A 13,960-nucleotide genomic window follows, 5' to 3' on the forward strand; every position below is an offset into this window, starting at 1 on the left:
ACTGACTGGTTCAAGATTGGGACAGGAGTACATTAAGGCAGTATTTTATCACCCTCCTTATTTAACATATTTTCAGGATACATCATACAAAATGCTGAGCTGGATGAATCACAAGCTGGGATCAAGATTGCCATAAGAAATATCAACAAACTCAGATATGCAGATGAGACCACCCTAATGGCAGAAATTTAAGAGGAACTAAAGAGCCTCTTGATGAAGATGGAGGAGGAAACTGAAAAAGCTGGCTTGAAATTCAGCACTCAAGTTTTTCAGTCCAGCACTGAGTGGTTCTTCGGATCATGTCTGGTGGCTCCGTGGATTATAACGGCAGAGAACATGGCGGCCCAGAGGGAATGGACCCCGATGGTGTCATCGAGAGCAACTGGAATGAGATTGTTGATAACTTTGATGATATGAACTTAAAGGAGTCTCTTCTTCGGAGCATCTATGCTTATGGTTTTGAGAAGCCATCAGCCATTCAGCAGAGAGTTATTATTCCATGTATTAAAGGGTATGATGTGATTGCTCAAGCTCAGTCAGGTACTGGCAAGACAGCCACATTTGCTATTTCCATCCTGCAACAGTTGGAGATTGAGTTCAAGGAGACCCAAGCACTAGTATTGGCCCTCACCAGAGAACTGGCTCAACAGATCTAAAAGGTAATTCTGGCACTTGGAGATTATATGAGAGCAACTTGTCATGCCTGCATTGGTGGAACAAATGTCCGAAATGAAATGCAAAAACTGCAGGCTGAAGCACCACATATTGTTGTTGGAACACCAGGAAGAGTGTTTGATATGTTAAACAGAAGATACCTCTCTCCAAAATAGATCAAAATGTTCGTTTTGCATGAAGCAGATGAAATGCTGAGCTGAGGGTTTAAGGATCAAATCTATGATATTTTCAGAAAATTAAATACTAGTATTCGGGTGGTGTTGCTTTCTGCCACAATGCCAACGGATGTGTTGGAAGTGACCAAAAAATTCATGAGAGATCCAATTCGAATTTTTGTGAAAAAGGAAGAATTGACTTTTGAAGGAATCAAATAGTTTTATATTAATGTTGAAAGAGAAGAATGAAAGTTGGATACATTTTGTGACTTGTACGAGACACTGACAATTACACAGGCTGTTCTTCAAGGTGGACTGGCTCACAGAGAAAATGCATGCCAGGGACTTCACAGTTTCTGCCCTGCATGGTGACATGGACCAGAAAGAAAGAGATGTTATCATGAGGGAATTTTGATCAGGATCAAGCCATGTTCTGATCACTACTGACTTGTTGACTCGTGGAATTGATGTGCAACAAGTGTCATTGGTTATAAACTATGATCTACCTACCAATCGTGAACATTATATTCACAGAATTGGCACAGGGGGTCGATTTGGGAGGAAAGGTGTGGCTATAAACTTTGTTACTGAAGAAGACAAGAGGATTCTTCATGACATCGAGACTTTCTACAGTACTACAGTGGAGGAAATGCCAATGAATGTGGCTGACCTTATTTAATTCCTGGGATGAGATAGTTTTCAATGCAGTGCTTGCTGAATAGGTGATCACAACGTTCATTGTGCTTCTTTCGTTGGGAATATTTGAATCTTGTCTCAATGCTCATAGCAGATCAGAAATACAGATTTTGATAGCAAGGCAACATTAGTCATGAGCTTTTGTGAGGAAAGTCATTGGCTTTATCCTCTTTAGAGTTAGACTGTTGAGGTGGGTATAAAAGATGGGGTCTGTAAAAAATCTTTCTTTCTTAGAAATTTATTTCCTAGTTCTGTAGAAATGGTTGTATTAGATGTTCTCTATATTTTAATAATATACTTGTGGACTAAAAGATATAACTGCTGTATAAAATCATCCAACTATGTTAAACTAGCATATCTGCCTTTATTGTGTTTGTCATTAGCCTGAATAGAAAGGCCTTTAAAATTGATTTTTTTTTTTTTAGCATTTGAATGCATTTTGTTTGGTATTATATTTATTCAATAAAGTATTTAATTAGTAGAAAAGAAAAGAAATTCAGCTCTCAAAAAACTAGGATCATGGATACAGTCCCATCACTTCATGGTATACAGATGGGGGAAAATGGGAAAAAAAAATGGAAACTGGCAAGTTTTATTTTCTTGAGCTCCAAAATCAGTGCAGACTGTGACTGCAGCCATGTAATTAAAAGATGTTTGCTCCTTGAAGAAAAGCTATGACAAACCTAGGCAGTGTATTAAAAAACAGAGACATCACTTTGCTGACAAACATCCTTATAGTCAAAGCTATGGCTTTTCCAGTAGTCATGTATGGATGTGACTGTTGGACCATTAAAAGGTGAGTTCTGAAGAAATAATGCTTTCAAAGTGTGGTACTAGGGAAGACTCGAGAGTCTGTTGGACAGCAAAGAGATCAAACCACTCAATTAAAGGAAATCAACCCTGAATATTCATTGGAAGGACTAATGCTGAAACTGAAACTCCAATTCTTTGGCCACCTGATGCAAACACCAACTCATTGGAAAAGACCATGATGCTGGGGAAGATTGAGGGCAAGAAGAGAATGGAGTGGGAGAGAATAAGACGGTTGGATAGCATCACCAAACTAATGGACATGAATTTGAGTAAACTCCAGCAGATAGTGAAGGTCAGGGAAGCCTGGTCTGCTACAGTCCACTGGGTTGCATAGAGTCAGACATGACTTAGTGACTGAGCAAAAACAACAACAGAGTCAAAATCCTACTTCCTCTGCTTTGCATTTCCTATCTATAAAACTTTGTCCCATATTAATTGCTGAATTATTTCTGAGAACAAATGATAGAAACTGATCTAAAGATTTGTAAGTTGTTATTATTCTTGTTTAGTTGCTAAGTGATGTCTGACTCTTTTGAGACCCCATTGACTATAGCTTTCCAGGCTCTTCTGTCCCTGGGATTTCCCAAACAAGAAGAATATTGAAGTGGGTTGCCATTTCATTCTCCAGGTGATCTTCCTTATCCAGGGATTGAACCCGTGTCTCCTGCATTGTAGGTGGATTATTTACTGCTGCTTCACCAGGGAAATACAAGGTTTTCTCAGTGCTGCTGCTGCTGCTAAGTCACTTCAGTCATGTCTGACTCTGTGCGACCCCAGAGATGGCAGCCCACCAGGCTCCCCCATTCCTGGGATTCTCCAGGCAAGAACACTGGAGTGGGTTGCCATTTCCTTTTCCAATGCATGAAAGTGGAAAGTGAAAGTGAGGTCATTCAGTCGTGTCCGACTCTTAGTGACCCCACGGACTGCAGCCTACCAGGCTCCTCCATCCATGGGATTTTCCAGGCAAGAGTACTAGAGTGGGGTGCCATTGCCTTCTCTGAGTTTTCTGAGTAGGGATAGCTTAATTGTTCCATGGAATGTTCCCACGGTGGGATACTGTACTTCTATATAAATATCAGGAAGCACTATAGATAGTAGTTGAAAAGATTTCTAGAATAATGTTTCATGAAAAAAAAAAAGCAGACTGCCAGCATATATGTATATTTATAAAGTCTTCTATTACTGACCCTTCTTAGCCCTTGACAATGCCTATTTACAAAAATGAGTTTGTAAATAGTTTTATTTACCCAGCACCTGTCTCTGACCACAGCCTTGACCACATTTTAGAGAAATGTCAGCACAGTGCTCTTAGTGCCTCGCTACTAATGTTGAGGGTCATTGCCACTAGCTTGGTGGTCACTCAGAACCTACCAGGTTCGATGCACGATGCTGGATGCTTGGGGCTGGTGCACTGGGATGACCCAGAGGGATGGTATGGGGAGGGAGGAGGAAGGAGGGTTCAGGATGGGGAATACATGTATACCTGTGGTGGATTCATTTCGATATTTGGCAAAACCAATACAATATTGTAAAGTTTAAAAAAAAAAAAAAAAAAAGAACCTACTGATAGACTTCCTACCACTGCCCTCACACAGCTAGTCCAACAGGCTCATGCCTCACTTTCCTAGATCCCTACCACCACCACTTACTGCCTTCTTCCATGTAGTGTGAGGTGTTACATCACAATCATGGCTTCAGCTAAAATGTTTCACTTGTCAGAAGAGCATTTGTTGGTTGTTTGGAGCCATTGCTGAGCCTGAGACACCTTTGTTAAGTTGTAGACACGTGTGTCTGATTCTCCATCAGTCTCTTGTTATTTTCGGTTCTCATCAATTTTCAGAGGAACAGATCCTCTAGTTCTTTATTGAGGTCCAGACTGCTTCTATCATCATCCTTCCTGACTCAATCCCCAGCAGCAGCAAATCCCCAGTCCAGTTCTAGGCTCTGGAAAATGGCCTTTATCAGTCCAAGTACATGATGCCCACACTAACTTCTGCATGTTGGCTCCACTACACTCCCTTTATTGGAAAACCTTCCTCCTTCACTCCCAACCCATGAAATATATACCCTACCAAGACTGAATCATGAAGAAATAAAAATTCTGAATAGACCAATAATGAGTTATGAAATTGGATCAATATCCAAGCTACTTCCAAAAACAAAAGTTCAGGACCAGATGGTTTCACTGGTAAATTCTACCAAATATTTAAAGAACTAACACCCTCATTCACTTACATTACCGAAAAATAGAAGAGAAGGGAACACTTCTAAAACTTATTTTATGAGGCCAACATTACCATGATACAAAAACTAGTTATGGACACGACTAGAAAAAGGTTATGGACCAATATCCCTGATAAACATAGATGTGAAACTCCTTAACAGAATAAATAGTATCATGCTATACTCAGCAATACAACAAAAGGATTACATATCATGATCAGGCGGCATTTATCCCAGGAATGCAAGAATGTTTCAGTGTCCACAAATCAATCAGTGTGATATAGCACATGAATAAAATGCAGGATAAAAATTGTATGATCATTTCAATAGATACAGGAAAAGTGGCAAAATTCAACATTTATTTATGAAAATATCTCAACAGGATGGGTATAGAGGAAAAGTACCTCAATGTATTAATAATAAAAGCCATAGATACCAAGCCCACAGCTAACATCACACTCAATAGTGAAAAGCCAAAGGCTTGCAATTAAGCAATGAACATAAAGAAAAGGCAACTAGATCAGAAAATAAGAAGTAAAACAGTCATTACTTGAAGATGACATGATGTTACATATAGAAAACCCTAAAGATTCCACCAAAAAATATATACTTAGAACTAATAAACAAACTTATTAAAGTTATCAGATAGTAAATCGATATACAAAAATCTGTTGTGTTTCTGTATATATCAGAAAGAGAAATTAAGAAAGAAATCTCATTTACTATTGCATCAAAAGAATAAAATACCTACGAATAAATTTAGCTAAGGAATGGGAACACCTGTACACTGAAAGCTGTAAGATACTGAAGAAATAAACTGAAGATACAAATAAACTTAAAAGTATTCCACTTTTATTGATTGGAAGAATTAATATTGCTAAAATGTTCATACTATTCAAAGCAACCTACAGATTCAATGCAATCTTTTTTTTTAAATTTTATTTTATTTTTAAACTTTACATAATTGTATTAGTTTTGCCAAATATCAAAATGAATCCACTTACCAACCTTCCAATAGCTTTTTTCAGAAATAGAATAAACAATCCTCAAATTTGTATGGAATCACAAAAGACCTCAAATAACTAAAGCAACTTTGAGAAAGAAGAAAAAAGCTGGGACCATCATGCCCTCTGATTTCAAATAATATTACAAAGCTATAGTGGTCAAAACAGTATGCCATCATAGTAGAAACAAGTACATAAGTCAATGGAACAAAATAAAGAGCACAGAAATAAACCAACACATATATAGTCAACTATTTTATGACAAAGGGGTCAATGGGGAAAGAACAGTCTCTTCAATAAATGATGTTGGGAAGACTGAATCAGATCAGATCAGTCGCTCAGTCGTGTCTGACTCTTTGCAACCCCATGAATCACAGCACGCCAGGCCTCCCTGTCCATCACTAACTCCCGGAGTTCACTCAGACGCACGTCCATCAAGTCAGTGATGCCATCCAGCCATCTCATCCTCTGTCGTTCCCTTCTCCTCCTGCCCCCAATCCCTCCCAGCATCAGAGTCTTTTCCAATGAGTCAACTCTTCGCATGAGGTGGCCAAAGTACTGGAGTTTCAGCTTTAGCATCATTCCTTCCAAAGAAATCCCAGGGCTGATCTCCTTCAGAATGGACTGGTTGGATCTCCTTGCAGTCCAAGGGACTCTCAAGAGTCTTCTCCAACACCAGACACATACAAAGTAATGACATTGCCTGAGTAATATTTCATTGTATGAACTGCATCCTTTTTGTCCATTTATCTGTTGATGAACATTTAGGTAGTTTCCATGTCCTGGCTATTGTGAACAGTGCTGCAATGAACATTGGGGTATCACTCAGCCATTATAATGGAGAAGGCAATGGCAACCCACTCCAGTACTCTTGCCTGGAAAATCTCATGGGCAGAGGACCCTGGTAGGCTGCAGTCCATGAGGTCGCTAAGAGTCGGACATGACTGAGCAACTTCACTTTCACTTTTCACTTTCACTTTTCACTTTCATGCAATGGAGAAGGAAATGGCAACCCATTCCAGTGTTCTTGCCTGGAGAATCCCAGGGACGGTGGAGCCTGGTGGGCTGCCATCTCTGGGGTTGCACAGAGGCAGACACAACTGAAGCGACTTAGCAGCAGTAGCAGCAACCATTATAAAGGATGAAATAATGGCATTTGCAGCAAAATGGATGGAGCTATCATCATATTGATTAAAGTAAGTCAGACAGAGAAAGATAAATATATGATATTGCTTATATGTGGAATCTAAAAAATGATGCAAATGGGTTTATTTACAAAATAGAAACAGATTCATAGACTTAGAGAATGATATGGTTACCAGGGGTGAAGGGAAGAAGGGATAGTTAAAGAGTTTGGAATTAACCTGTAAACACTAAAAAGGGATAACCAGTAAGGACCTGTTGTAGCACAGGGAACTCTGCTCAAAGTTACATGGCAGATGGATGGAAGGAGAGTTTGGGGGAGAATGGTTACATGTATATAGGGCAGATTCCCTTTGCTGTCCACCTGAAATTATCACAATATTGTTAATTGTCTATACTCCAATACAAAATAAAGATTTTAAAAAACTAAAAATTAAAACTTCAATTAACTTTTTTCAATTTAATCAACATTTATTGGACATGTACTGGATGTTTGAGAGTACAAATTTGAATGAGAAATGGTCTCTCTCTAAAGCAGATTATTGTTTTATAAAGATGCGGCTTTAGCTTGTTCTTTATTTTTATCTTCAAACATTTTATTTTATATTGAATTATAGCAAATTTGGAAAACTCATCAGTGGTCACAGGACTGGAAAAGGTCAGTTTTCATTCCCATCCCAAAGAAAGGCAATGCCAAAGAATGCTCAAACTACCGCACAATTGCTCTCATCTCACATGCTAGTAAAGTTATGCTCCAAATTCTCCAAGCCAGGCTTCAGCAGTATGTGAACCGTGAACTTCCTGATGTTCAAGCTGGTTTTAGAAAAGGCAGAGGAACCAGAGATCAAATTACCAACATCTGCTGGATCATGGAAAAAGCAAGAGAGTTCCAGAAAAACATCTATTTCTGCTTTGTTGACTATGCCAAAGCCTTTGACTGTGTGGCTCACAATAAACTGTGGAAAATTCTGAAAGAGATGGGAATACCAGACCACCTGACCTGCCTCTTGAGAAATCTGTATGCAGGTCAGGAAGCAATAGTTAGAACTGGACATGGAACAACAGACTGGTTCCAAATAGGAAAAGGAGTACGTCAAGGCTGTATATTGTCACCCTGCTTATTTAACTTATATGCAGAGTACATCATGAGAAACACTGGACTTGAAGAAACACAAGCTGGAATTAAGTTTGCCAGGAGAAATATCAATCACCTCAGATATGCAGATGACACCACCCTTATGGCAGAAAGTGAAGAGGAACTAAAGAGCCTCTTGGTGAAAGTGAAAGAGGAGAGTGAAAAAGCTGGCTTAAAGCTCAACATTCAGAAAATGAAGATCATGGCATCTGGTCCTATCACTTCATGGCAAATAGATAGGGAAACAATGGCTGATTTTATTTTTCTGGGCTCCAAAATCACTGCAGATGGTGATTGCAGCCATGAAATTAAAAGACAATTACTCCTTGGAAGGAAAGTTATGACCAACCTAGACAGCATATTAAAAGCAGAGACATTATTTTCTCAGCAAAGTTCCATCTAGTTAAGGCTATGGTTTTTCCAGTGGTCATGTGTGGATTGGAGAGTTGGACTATAAAGAAAGCTGAGCATCGAAAAATTGATGCTTTTGAACTGTGGTGTTGGAGAAGACTCTTGAGAGTCCCTTGGACTGCAAGGAGATCCAATGAGTCCATCCTAAAGGAGATCAGTCCTGGGTGTTCATTGGAAGGACTGATGCTGAAGCTGAAACTCCAATACTTTGGCCATCTGATGTGAAGAGCTGACTCATTGGAAAAGACTCTGAAGCTGGGAAAGATTGAGGGCAGGAGGAAAAGGAGACGACAGAGGATGAGATGGTTGGATGGCATCACCGACTCGATGGACATGGGTTTGGGTGGACTCCAGGAGTAGGTGATGGACAGGCAGGCCTGGCGTGCTGCGGTTCTTGGGATCGCAAAGAGTCGGACACAACTGAGTGAGTGAACTGAACTGAACTGAGTCGGTAATGCTATCAAACTATCTCATCTTCTGCCGCCACCTTCTCATTTTGCCTTCAATCTTTCCCAGCATCAAGGTTTTTTCCAATGAGTCAGCTCTTTGCATCATATAGCCACAGTATTAGCACTTCAGTTTCGGCATCAGTACTTCAAATGAATAGTCACTGTTGATTTCCTTTAGGATTAACTGGTTTGATCTCCTCGCATTTCAAGGGACTCTCAAGAGTCCTCCCCAGCTCCACAATTCGAAAGCATCAATTTTTCAGCACTCAGCCTTCTTTATGGTCCAACTCTCACATCCATACATAACTACTTGAAAAACCACAGCGCTAACTATATGGACCTTTATCGACAAAGTGATAGCTCTGATTTATTTCTTTGTTTAATTAGTTTATTTTAATTGGAGGCTAATTATTTACAATACTGAGGTGGTTTTTGCCATACATTGACATGAATCAGCCATGGGTGTACATGTGTCCCATGGACCTGAAACCCCCTCTCACCTCCCTCCCTATCCCATTCCTATGAGTTGTCCCAGTTCACTGGCTTTGAGTGCCCTGTTTCCTGCATCAAACTTGGACTGGTGATCTGTTTCACATATGGTAATATACATGTTTCAATGCTATTCTCTCAAATCATCCCACTCTCTCCTTTTCCCACAGAGTCCAAAACTGTTCTTTACATCTGTGTCTCTTTTGCTATCTTGCGTATAGAGTCATCATTACCATCTTTCTAAATTCCATATATATGTGTTAATATACTGTATTGGTGTTTTTCTTTCTGACTTACTTCACTTTGTATAGTAGGCTCCAGTTTCATCCATCTCATTAGAATTGATTCAGTTGTGTTCTTTTTAATAGCTGAGTAATATTCCATTCTGTATATGTACCACAACTTTCTTATCCATTCATCTGCTGATGGACATCTAGGCTGCTGCGATGAACATTGGGGTACATGTGTCTCTTTCAATTCTGTTTTCCTTGGTGTGCAATCCCACTGCTGGGTGATATGGCAGTTCTATTTCCAGTTTTTAAAGGAATCTCCACACTGTTCTCCATAGTGGCTGTACTAGTTTGCATTCCCACGAACAGGTGGATATCTTTGCTTTTTAATATGCTATCTAGGTTTGTCACAGCTTTCCCTCCAAGGAGCAAGAGTCGTTTAATTTCATGGCTACAGTCACTGTCCTCAGTGATTTTGGAGCCCATGAAAATAAAATCTGCCACTGCTTTCAGTTTTTCCCCTTGTATTTGCCAGGAAGTGATGGGACTGGATTTCATGATCTTTGCTTTTTGAATGTTGAGTTTCAAGCCAGATTTTTCACTCTCCTCTTTCATCTTCATTAAGAAGCTCTTTAGTTCCTCTTCATTTCCTGTCATTGGAGTGGAATCATCTATATATCTGAGGTTGTTGGTATTTCTTGTGGCAATTTTGATTCCAGCTTGATTCATTCAGCCAAACATTTTGCATGATGTACTCTGCATATAGGGCTTCGTTGGTGGCTCAGCAGTAAAAAATCTGCCTGCAATGCAGGAGCCACAGGAAATGCAGATTCTATCCCTGGGTCAGGAAGATCCCCTGGAGAAGGATATGGAAACCCACTCCAATATTTCTGCCTGGAGAATCCCATGGACACAGGAGTCTCGTGGGCTACAGACCATAGGGTTGAAAAGAGTCAAACATGACTGAAGTGACTTAGCATGTGTGCACTCTACAGATGAGTTAAATATGTAAAGTGACAATGTACAGCCTTGCACTCCTTTCCCAATTTTGAATCAGTCAGTTGTTCCATCTGCAATTCTAACTATTGGTTCTTGACCTGCATATAGGTTTCTCAGGATACTGGCAAGGTAATCTGATATTCCCATCTCTTTAAGAGTTTGTTGAGAGCCACACAGTCATATGATTTAGTGTAGTCAATGAAACAGAAATAGCTGTTTTTCTGGAATTCCCTTCCTTTCTCTATGATCCAACGAAGGTTGGCAATTTGATCTCTGGTTTCTCTGCCTCTTCAAAACCCAGCTTGCATATCTGGAAGTCTTCAGTGCATGTACTGCTGAAGCCTAGCTTGAAGGATTTTGAGCATAAGTTTGCTAGCATGTGAAATGAGAGCAATAGTACAGTAGTTTCAACATTCTTTGGTATTGTCTTTCTTTGGGATTGGAATGCAAACTGAACTTTTATAGTCCTGTGGGGACTGCTGAGTTTTCTAAATTTGCTGACATATTGAATGCGGTCATTTAACAGTATCATCTTTTAGGATTTTAAATAGCTAAGCTGGAATTTAATCACATTTACTAATTTTGTTCATAGAAATTCTTCCTAAGGCCCATTCCAGGACGTCTGGCTCTAGGTGAATGACCACACCATCATGGTTATCTCAGTCATTAAGACAATTTTTGTATAGTTCTTCTTTGTATTCTTGCCACCTCTCCTTAATAGCTTCTGCTTCTGTTAGATATTCTGTTGATATTTCTTATGACAATTTTGATTCCAGCTTGTGATTCATTCAGCCAAACATTTTGCATGATGAACTCTGCATATAGGGCTTCACTGGTGGCTCAGTAGTAAAGAATATGCCTGTAACCCAGGAGCCACAGGAGAAGCAGATTCGATCCCTGAGTCAGAAAAAGCCCCTGGAGGAGGGCATGGAAACTCACTCCAGTATTCCTGCATGGATTCTCCAAGCAGGATTTCAGTCCTTAATCATGCCCATTCTTGCAAGCAATGTTCTCTTGATGTATCCCTATTTTCTTGAAGAGATCACTAGTCTTTCCCACTCCATTGTTTTCCTCTCTTTCTTTGCACTGTTCATTTAAGAAGGCCTTCTTATCTCTCCTTGGTATTCTCTGGATCTCTGCATTCAGTAGGATATATCTTTCCTTTATTCCCTTGCCCTTCACGTCTCTTCCTTCCTCAACTATTTGAAAAGCCTCCTCAGACAACTACTTTGCCTTCTTGTATTTCTTTTACTTTGGGATGGTTTTGGTCACTGTCTCCTGTACTATGTTAAAAACCTGTGTCAGTATGAAATAGAGATTTCATATTCTAATAGCCTTTAATAGAATTTAATCTTTGTCTTAATCTTTTGGGGACCTAGTGTTAATAATATCCAATTCTAAAACTGATGTGTCACTCTGTAATATTGTATCGAGCAGGAAATATCATTGTTTGCTGTTCTGCAACACCAACATTCATCTGGTTTGTGCAGAATATCCTATTAATACCTAGCATCTGGGTATTAAGATCCTATTAATTAAAGTTTAATTAGCTAGTGAAGAAGAAATATGAGTAATTAGTTTAGACAGTAAATGCTAATTAGGAAGTTACTCAAAAGCCTCCATTATATACAAGTTCAAGCCACATTTTACAACCCTAGTTAGTAGTATAATCCAAATCCTATCAGGGCAACTGTTCAGTTCAGTTCGGTCACTCAGTCATGTCCGATACTTTGTGACCCCATGAATCGCGGCATGCCAGGCCTCCCTGTGCATCACCAACTCCCAGAGTTCACTCAGACTCATGTCCATCGAGTCAGTGATGCCATCCAGCCATCTCATCCTCTGTCGTCCCCTTCTCCTCTTGCCCCCAATCCCTCCCAGCATCAGAGTCTTTTCCAATGAGTCAACTCTTCGCATGATGTGGCCAAAGTACTGGAGTTTCCACTTTAGAATCATTCCTTCCAAAGAAATCCCAGGGCTGATCTCCTTCAGAATGGACTGGTTGGATCTCCTTGCAGTCCAAGGGACTCTCAAGAGTCTTCTCCAACACCACAGTTCAAAATCATCAATTCTTCGGCACTCAGCCTTCTTCACAGTCAAACTCTCACATCCATACATGACCACAGGAAAAACCATAGCCTTGACTAGACGGACATTTGTTGGCAAAGTAATGTCTCTGCTTTTGAATATGCTGTCTAGTTGGTCATAATTATCCTTCCAAGGCGTAAGCGTCTTTTAATTTCATGGCTGCAGTCACCATCTGCAGTGATTTTGGAGCTCAAAAAAATAAAGTCTGACACTGTTTCCACTGTTTCCCCATCTATTTCCCATGAAGTGATGGGACCAGATGCTATGCTCTTCATTTTCTGAATGTTGAGCTCTAAGCCAACTTTTTCACTCTCCACTTTCACTTTCATCAAGAGGCTTTTGAGTTCCTCTTCACTTTCTGCCATAAGGGTGGTGTCATCTGCATATCTGAGGTTATTGATATTTCTCCCGGCAATCTTGATTCCAGTTTGTGTTTCTTCCAGTCCAGCGTTTCTCATGATGTACTCTTCATACAAGTTAAATAAACAGGGTGACAATATACAGCCTTGACGAACTCCTTTTCCTATTTGAAACCAGTCCATTGTTCCATGTCCAGTTCTAACTATTGCTTCCTGACCTGCATACAGATTTCTCAAGAGGCAGGTCAAGTGGTCTGGTATTCCCATCTCTTTCAGAATTTTCCACCTCTTTTTGTGATCCACACAGTCAAAGGCTTTGGCACAGTCAACAAAGCAGAAATAGATGTTTTTCTGGAACTCTCTTGCTTTTTCCATGATCCAGCGGATGTTGTCAATTTGATCTCTGGTTCCTCTGCCTTTTCTAAAACCAGCTTGAACATCAGGAAGTTCACGGTTCACATACTGCTGAAGCCTGGCTTGAATTTGGAGCATAACTTTACTAGCGTGTGAGATGAGTGCAATTGTATGGTACTTTGAGCCCTCTTTGGCATTACCTTTCTTTGGGATTGGAATGAAAACTGACATTTTCCAGTCCTGTGACCACTGCTGAGTCTTCCAAATTTGCTGGCATATTGAGTGCAGCACTTTCACAGCATCCTCTTTCAGGATTTGGAATAGCTCAACTAGAATTCCATCACCTCCACTAGCTTTGTTTGTAGTGATGCTTTCTAAGGCCCACTTGACTTCACATTCCAGGGTGTCTGGCTCTAGATGAGTGATCACACCATCGTGATTATCTGGGTCGTGAAGATCTTTTTTGTACAGTTCTTCTGTGTATTCTTGCCACCTCTTCTTAATATCTTCTGCTTCTGTTAGGTCCATACCATTTCTGTCCTTTATCGAGCCCATCTTTGCATGAAATGTTCCCTTGGTATCTCTAATTTTCTTGAAGAGATCTCTAGTCTTTCCCATTTTGTTGTTTTCCTCTATTTCTTTGCATTGATTGCTGAGGAAGGCTTTCTTTTCTCTCCTTGCTATTCTTTGGAACTCTGCATTCAGATGCTTATATCTTTCCTTTTCTCCTTTGCTTT

General features: G+C 39.9%; 1 pseudogene; it reads left to right on the top strand.

Annotated features, from left to right (window-relative positions):
- Nucleotides 1–286: 286 nt before the first annotated feature.
- Nucleotides 287–1,524, top strand: LOC102394641 (annotated as a pseudogene).
- Nucleotides 1,525–13,960: the final 12,436 nt, after the last annotated feature.

Source organism: Bubalus bubalis, chromosome 6, assembly GCF_019923935.1.
Source record: "Bubalus bubalis isolate 160015118507 breed Murrah chromosome 6, NDDB_SH_1, whole genome shotgun sequence".
NCBI classification, from domain to species: Eukaryota; Metazoa; Chordata; class Mammalia; order Artiodactyla; family Bovidae; genus Bubalus; species Bubalus bubalis.